This window comes from Benincasa hispida, chromosome 2, assembly GCF_009727055.1.
Source record: "Benincasa hispida cultivar B227 chromosome 2, ASM972705v1, whole genome shotgun sequence".
NCBI lineage: Eukaryota > Viridiplantae > Streptophyta > Magnoliopsida > Cucurbitales > Cucurbitaceae > Benincasa > Benincasa hispida.
This window is the reverse complement of record NC_052350.1, coordinates 14,049,039-14,057,178: the sequence shown is the minus strand read 5'-3', so window position 1 is coordinate 14,057,178 and position 8,140 is coordinate 14,049,039.

Sequence of the window (8,140 nt, the reverse complement as noted above, 5' to 3'; positions counted from 1 at the left end):
CCGCCTTAGACAAAAGGTTCCTTATAGGTAGGTTTACAACAAATTTAATCTTTTATTCTAACCAATTTAATCCTATTAGATTGATTTTAAAAGATTAATATAGGTTACTAAACTCTTTAGAGCCACTTGAACTTAGGTCTATCTCAATCCAATTTTAAAACCCTTTTAAAACAATTGAGTTCACCCTAAGTCCGCATGCAACTCTGAAGTATTGATTTTAGGTCTAATTTCCTTTATAACACTTATAAATGGAAATAACCACCATGCTAAGCTAACACATGCAAGACATTCGTAACGATTATAAACAGCCTAAGTGTCATGCTCAATGTATTGTCCATTCATTGCTACTTATTTTATATAACACTTATACAAAAACCGCAATGAAAAAAGCAAGACATGTTTCCATTCACCCTTAGACTATAACATTTATAATAAAAGGATGATGCATGATAATGCTCAATGCATGCAAAATATAACTCCTATATTGTATGATGCATGCGCATGCTTTCAAGTAATTTCTTCATGCAATATTATAACAATTAAAATACATAATGCATGAATAATTGCACAACCTAAGGTGGGTTTTTAACTATATGACAAACACTTTGGCATATAAGCACCATATATCACATGTATAAGCAATCAAAGTTGATGAACCGGGTAAGATTGCCTTAAAACACAAAAAGGAAAGCTAAATATTACAAAGACAAGGAGTCTCCGGTTCAAATAGGCGAACCGAGTTTTGAACCGCTCGGCAAAGCATCGCTTCTCCTACCATTCATTGTGTACTGAGCACCCCGCGATCGTCTACACGATAAAACAAAAGCTTTGCTCTACCATTTACTAGCACTCCCAGAGTTAAACGATCATTTAGCATTTACTATATGATCGTCTAGAAAAATCCAAATGATCGTTTAGTTATTACTACACGATCGTGTACCTTTACTAAGCGATGAAGCCTGAAGTACACGATCGCTTAGCACGCTCTGCACAGCGCCCACCTTCCGCGATCGTCTAAGCGACTACGATGCCGCAAAGCACCATCACCTAAGCGATCGTTTAGCTAGAGCCTCCGTATCGCATACACGCGATCGCATAGGTAGTAACTAAGCGATGAAGCTTGCTAACTACATGGTCGTCTAGCGCGCGCCTTCTACTAAACGACGAGCATCGCATGATCCCACTACGATCGCCTACCTCCAGCGCCTATGCATTTGCGCAACCAATTCTACGCGATATGGTAAACGATTTACCCCATCGCTTAGCATTAGCTAAACGATCATTTTGAAAATACTACACGATCACCTAGAAAAAAAAATCTAAACGATCGTTAGTTAAATCCCAACGATCGTTTACCTGAGGCTACATGATCCGACAAATGCTTGATCTTCTTCTTCGTTGAGAACTGCATCGCCATGCGCCAAAGCTTCATCACGGACGACTTGACGAACTCGAACTTTTCGAATTACAGACTCGATTGCAAAGTTAATATTCCCCAAAAACACAGGGGCCCTTACAATTAACACTTTGTAATACCGAAAGCTTTAACAAAAAGGCAATTTAAACCCGAAACGTTCATCAAATTCATCCAAAAATGCAGAAAATGGTTAACCACAAATGTAGAAACCCACCGCGACTGTAAAAAGCGTTCAATTTAGATCTGTAATTTGGAATATCAGATAACCGTGCTCTGATACCAATTGAAGGAAATCAGAACTCGAGATTTCCATGAGCAGCGGAACAAGACTATTCCAAATTACAATCATGAATGAACATATATTTACAGTCGACTTCAAAACAATCAGTTATGCAAATAATACAGAAATTACGACATGAGAATCTCAAATGTACAGAGGGAAAAACTGTACAAACATATGCAGACGCGTCTCCACGCTCTAATGTGCACGATCGCTCGAACAATAGCGACCATGACCACTCGATCTACACGATTGCAACACCGCACGAACACTTCCTGCTCATTCTTAACGATCTCCTCGGTCACAAACTCCTCCGTAGCACAATGAACGGCCTCCAGAAAACCTCGACGGTGTCGAGTTGAGTTTGACACCAACAACAAGGCGACTTTGGTATTCTCGGTGTGAGAATCCAGAGGGTGGTCTTTGTTCGGACTTGATATGAAGCAGACGAAGGAGGAAACACTGATCACGTACATGACTGGGAAAATGGGAGATGGCTGAGACCTATCGTATTGTCTCTTATACACATCTAGATGTGTATAAGAGACAGCCCTTAGTGTGCTTCGCACAACGCCCGCCTTCCGCGATCGTCTAAGCGACTACGATGCCGCGAAGCACCATCGCCTAAGCGATCGCTTAGCTAGCGCCTCCGTATCGCATACACGCGATCGCATAGGTAGTAACTAAGCCTGTCTCTTATACACATCTAGATGTGTATAAGAGACAGGTCATACACTATGCCATATAAACCACATACATCTCATGTATATTAAACAAAAATTGATGAATCGGGATAATTAGCCTCAAATCCTCAAAAAAAAAAAAAAAAACAAAACAAAACAAAACAAAGCTAACTATTACAAAGCACAATGAGTCTCTGGTTCAAACAGACGAACCAGGTCTTGAACCGTCCGGACGAAGAAACGCATCTCCTTGATCGTGTACCAAATTCTTGTTATCGCCTACACGAGAGAGTAAATGCCTTACTCAATCGTTTACCAACGCTTCCTGAGCTTAAACGATCGTTTAGCAATGATCGTGTACCTTTGACTATGCGATGAATCATGAAGACACGCGATTGTGCAACGCAGGCCATAAATGATCATCTAAACGACAATGATGCGATGAAGCACAATCGTCTAAACGATCGCTGAGCAAGCGCGAGGTATCGTATACCGGGTGACCGTGTAGTCAGTGACATTAGCTAAACGATTGTCTAGTAAATACTACACGATCACGTAGAACTTTTCTACATGATCGTTTTGCCAAATCTCAATGATTGTTTACCATAGGCTACACGATATGACTAACCTTTAGTCTTCTTCCTCGATGAGAACCGCATCCGCATGCTTCGAAACTTTATCACAAACGACTCGACAACTTCAAACACTTTGAATTACAGGCTCAATTGCATGTTAAATATGCTTAAAAACACAGTTACAAATGAACAATTTGTAATAGAAAAGAAAGCTTTAAATAGAGGCAACCATCCCGTAAACATTCATCAACACATTCATAAATACATTTAACTGTTAAACGCAATGCATAAACCTTAAAAAATCCACCACGATTGTAAAAAAAGTCCAAAACAGAAATGGTATTTGGAATATCATAACAACCTAACTCTGAAACCAATTGAATGAAATCATACACGAGGATTTCCATGACCAGCGAAAGGATCGTTTGATATTCCATTTCAATTTAACATAAACAATTATAGTATAAGAATGGAAACTAATAGGTCATGCACAACACGAAATTACAGCATGTTAACAAGAGTATCAAGGGATAGAGTATGCGTACCATTGAAGAAACATTCTTCAAGAATCCTTCGATCAATCTACAAGCGTTCAAGAATAGCAACGCTCGAACGCAACAACACGATCAACAGCAAGAACACAACGAACGACCAACAACTCCTCGAAACCAATTGAGTTTAACTCGATCCACGAACTGAGTGAGGACACTACAACAATGGTTACCTTGGTATTCTCGGTGTGAGAATCCAAGAGTTGTGAGCTCTTTATGATCTTGGCTTGAGAGAGAGACTAAAGGACAACGATCGAGCAAGTGGGAGATAATACACTGTCTATCGTATAGACGATGTGCTCGATCATTTAGTAAATGGTAGCCTATCGTATAGACTATGCCACTCGATCATTTAGCTACAATCAGCTGATGAACTATCGTATAGTCAAAGGTACACGATCATTTAGTCTCTGCCAGCTATCGCTTAGTTGAACTCTTTCACTTGATAGCTTTACTCCGTGAGTTATTTCCAAATAAGGAAACTCTCTAAATTTAGGAAAACAATTTTTCTTTTTATCTCACGGTTACCATAAAACCACCAATAACCTCCCACTCAATCGGTTATTAGAGAAAAAAAATTAATTATCATATAATTAATATATTATAAATAAATATGATAACCAACTTACCATATTATATTTATAACCTATAGTTTTAACATTTAATCTCATAAAACATAGAAACCATAGTTTTTTTTTTCTATTTTATGGTACTTAATGTAAATCATATTTACATTAATTCCTCTACTTGATGTATCTCATACATCATACCAATTATATCACATATAATTGAATTTCCTCTTGTTAATTTCAACACTTCAAACTAACCCCAAGAACTGATTCTCAACTTGAATTCATTGAGCTACCAAGGGGACTTTATGGACCTGTAGCTTGAAGCTTCAACAATACGTGAATAACTGACTATACTCTTTAGTCACAGGATCCACCATCCGTTAACTGTCGGATACTCCACTAAAGACCCACAGCTGCACTCTTCTCACTATAAATATATTTCTGTGTCAATATCAACCAATCAACAACACGATAACCCTTCACAGATCGTTCGTAAATATAGCTAGGCTAATTTACCATTTTGCCCCTGTAGTTACATCTAACTCCTTAAGTACCGTTGATTCCTCTAATGAATAATAAGTCATAGTCCTACTATGACTGGGTCCTCTCTTCTAAAGAGAGGATGTGACCACTATGTTCAAGACCCAAAATCATCGTTTAAGGTAGCAATCTATCTACTTACCCCTACTTTGGGGAAGGAGTGAATTCCATCTTGTGTAACTGAGTTCCTAGCTCCCCAATCAGACAAATCCTAAAAAAGGTAGGCTTGTTATGCTGGCATCTGGCCACTTTCACCCATACTAATCAAAGAACCATTCTCAAAGGCAGAGGTTTCCAAAACACTCAAGATTGAGGTTATGTCACCTATAGTCGTTTTAGTGAGATGTAAGTCTCAAGTATCAACGATAGTATATAAAGAAACGGATCATCTCGTGGTCTGGTCTTATACAAACTCTTTGTATAGGACACCCCTGCTCGCATTCTCCACATGAATGGTTAGGATCAGATGCCCTAAAGTCTCGTGTCCTGTAGTTTATAAACAATATGTACGAACGCTTGTGTTGTTAATATATGATATTTACTTCACATCTTGTATCTTGCTCATCTACTTGTTTTATTTGCTTTACCATAAAAAAAAATAAACATAAAATCTCTGGTTATCTGTATGTGACTCAAGCATGTATGTGGTGACATACAAGTGGATCATGTCTTGAGTGATAACCAAAATGGTCTGTAGTATATAGATATAGGAGGGAAACCTTATCCTGATAACGCTACGGATGCGGCCCGCTTTGTGGAATGGTTACAAGTGTTGTTACTTGTCACAGATGGTCTGATTCTAATCATTCGTGTTGGGGACATGCGAGCGGGGGCGCCTTATACAAAAAGTTTGTATAAGACCTGACCACGAATATTAACGTCTCGTTATATAACACCGTTCATGACAGAGACTTCACTTCACTAGGATGACAATAGGTAACATGGCCTCAATCTTGAGTGAGTTGGGAACTACTGCCATTGAGGGCGGTACTTTGATTTGTATGGGTGCGAGTGGCCAAGTCGCCGATTCAAACCTACCAGTTTGGGGATTCGTCTGATTTGGGAGCTGGGAACTCAGCTACACAAGATGGAATTCACTCCTTCCCCATGGCAGGGGTAAGTAGATAGATAGCTCCCTTAAGGTCTGATTTTAGGACTTGAACGATGTGGCGCCACACACCTTCTCTTAGCCCGAGAGGTATTCACACATAGTTGGACTATGTTGTATTGTTCATTAGAGGAATTACTGGTACTTAAGGAGTGAGATGTAACTATAGGGGCAAAACGATAATTTGGTCCAGCTGTACTTACGAGCATCTGTGAAGGGTCATCATACTCATGATTGGTTATATCCGATGGACACAGAAATATATTTGTGGTAAAAAGAATTCAACTATTGGTCTTTAGTGGAATGCCTGATAGTTAACGGATGGTGGATCTCGTGGTTAAAGAGTTTAGTCAGCTATTTGTGTACCGTTGGAGCTTCAAGTCACAGGTCCATTAGGTCCCCTGTGTAGCTTTGATAAAGTCGAGAACCAGTATTTAGGTTAATTTGAAATGTTCAAATTGACAAGAGGAAGTTCGATTATATATGATATAATTGGACTTGTTAATTATATATGATATAATTGGCTAAATGTGTGAGATACATTATTTTGGAGGAAATTAGATATAAATATGAATTATATCAAGTAGAGGAGAAAATACTATAGTAGATATGTGATATCAAACTATAGGATAAAAATATAATATGATTAAATTTATTAATTAATTAGTTGGTTATTTATAAGACAATTATGCCAAATTTCACGTTCGGACATGGGTAAGTGGGCAACGCTGGTTATGGTAACTGATGGGTTAAAATGAAAAATGTTTTCATTTTTGAATGGTTCAATCGATCGCCGATCATTCACCCATAAATATTTTGTTAAGCGCACGTTGGTGAAAAAAACGATCGCTCGAGAGCCTATACGATAGTCGCTTCTCCGTCTTAACGATACCACAATCAAGAAATTCATTCTTATTACGTTAACTCATGTAGATAGTCTATCTAGCGCTAAACGATCGCACACTCTCGCCTACACGATCGGATAGATTCTCTAAACGATCGTATAGTGTACCGATTTAACTAAACGATTGTATACCTTTTCCTAAACGATTGTTCAGCAAATCTTACACGATCGTATAGCTCCTCTAGATGATAAGCATTTCTGTTATGCGATAGTGGCCTTCACCCTCCCACTTGCTTATCAACTACACGATTCGTATTTCCTTCGTCCTCTACCAAATTCACCAAAGCCCACCCCTTAGGTTTTCACTCCGAGAATACCCGGGGCTCATTAGTGGTGGTGTTGTCCCCACGACGTTCCTGTGTGGTTGTTCGTGCTGCTTTTGTTGACACTATTGCTGGGCGGTGGTAGATTGCTTTGAGTTTCCGCTGCATTGGAGTTCTAAAGATTGAAGATTGTCTTTAACTAGTATGGAACTCTTTCCCTTGTTATTATCTTTGTTTGTAGCATGCCAATAATTAAGTTTTATTTGTATAACTGTATGTTGAATGTATATTGTATGTATTTCGGTCACGGAGAGATCGGAATGATTCGAATGCGCTCATGTAAATCGTTTACCTGGTTGCACGCATCGTGTAGACGATGAGAAGCTCGCGTATCGTTTAACGCGCGCGCTAGACGATCGTTTAGGTCAGCAAGTTTCATTGCTTAGTGACCGACTAAACGATCGCTTAGCATCGCAAGGTAAATCGTTTACATGCCGTCGCGCTACACGATCGCATGGACGATCAGGCTTCGCAGCCTCGTCGTCGTCTACACGATCGTTTACTTAAGCTTTTATTGTCTAGTACGCGCTGAACAATTGTATACCTACTGAAGTTTGCTACACGATGAAGACATCTTGGCAGTTCAAGACCCGATTTGCCTGTGAACCGGTTTGCTCGATGAAAAATGTGATAGATAGGGTTTTTTTTCATTCCAATTTTTGTAAAGGCTCATCCCGATCCATTAATCCTTTATTTATTACATGCGATGTATGTTTATTATAGGTCATATGGTAATCATATATAGTAAATCCTACCTTAGGTTATGCAATGGTCATGCATCATCTCTTTATTGTAATTTTTATAATTTAGAGAAGCATGATTTAATTATGTAAGACCATGCTCATGCATCATATAATATAAGAGTTATATTTATGCATGCATAAAAAGCATTGACATGCATCATCTTTATATTATAATTGTTATAGTATAAGGGTGAATGATAGCATGTTTGCTTGGTTATTACACGTTATATAAAAGTTATATATAGTAATGACCGGACAATACATGAAGCATGACACATAGATTACTTTATAAAAGTTATAAATGCCTCGTTGTGCGCAATGATTTTAGTTGTTTCTTTTTAAAAGTTAAAGAGAAATTAGAACTAAAAGGGATAAGAAAGACATACATGTTCACTTAAGTTTAATTCATGGCGAAGTACTAAGTAGGGGTGCATCGCCGACTCC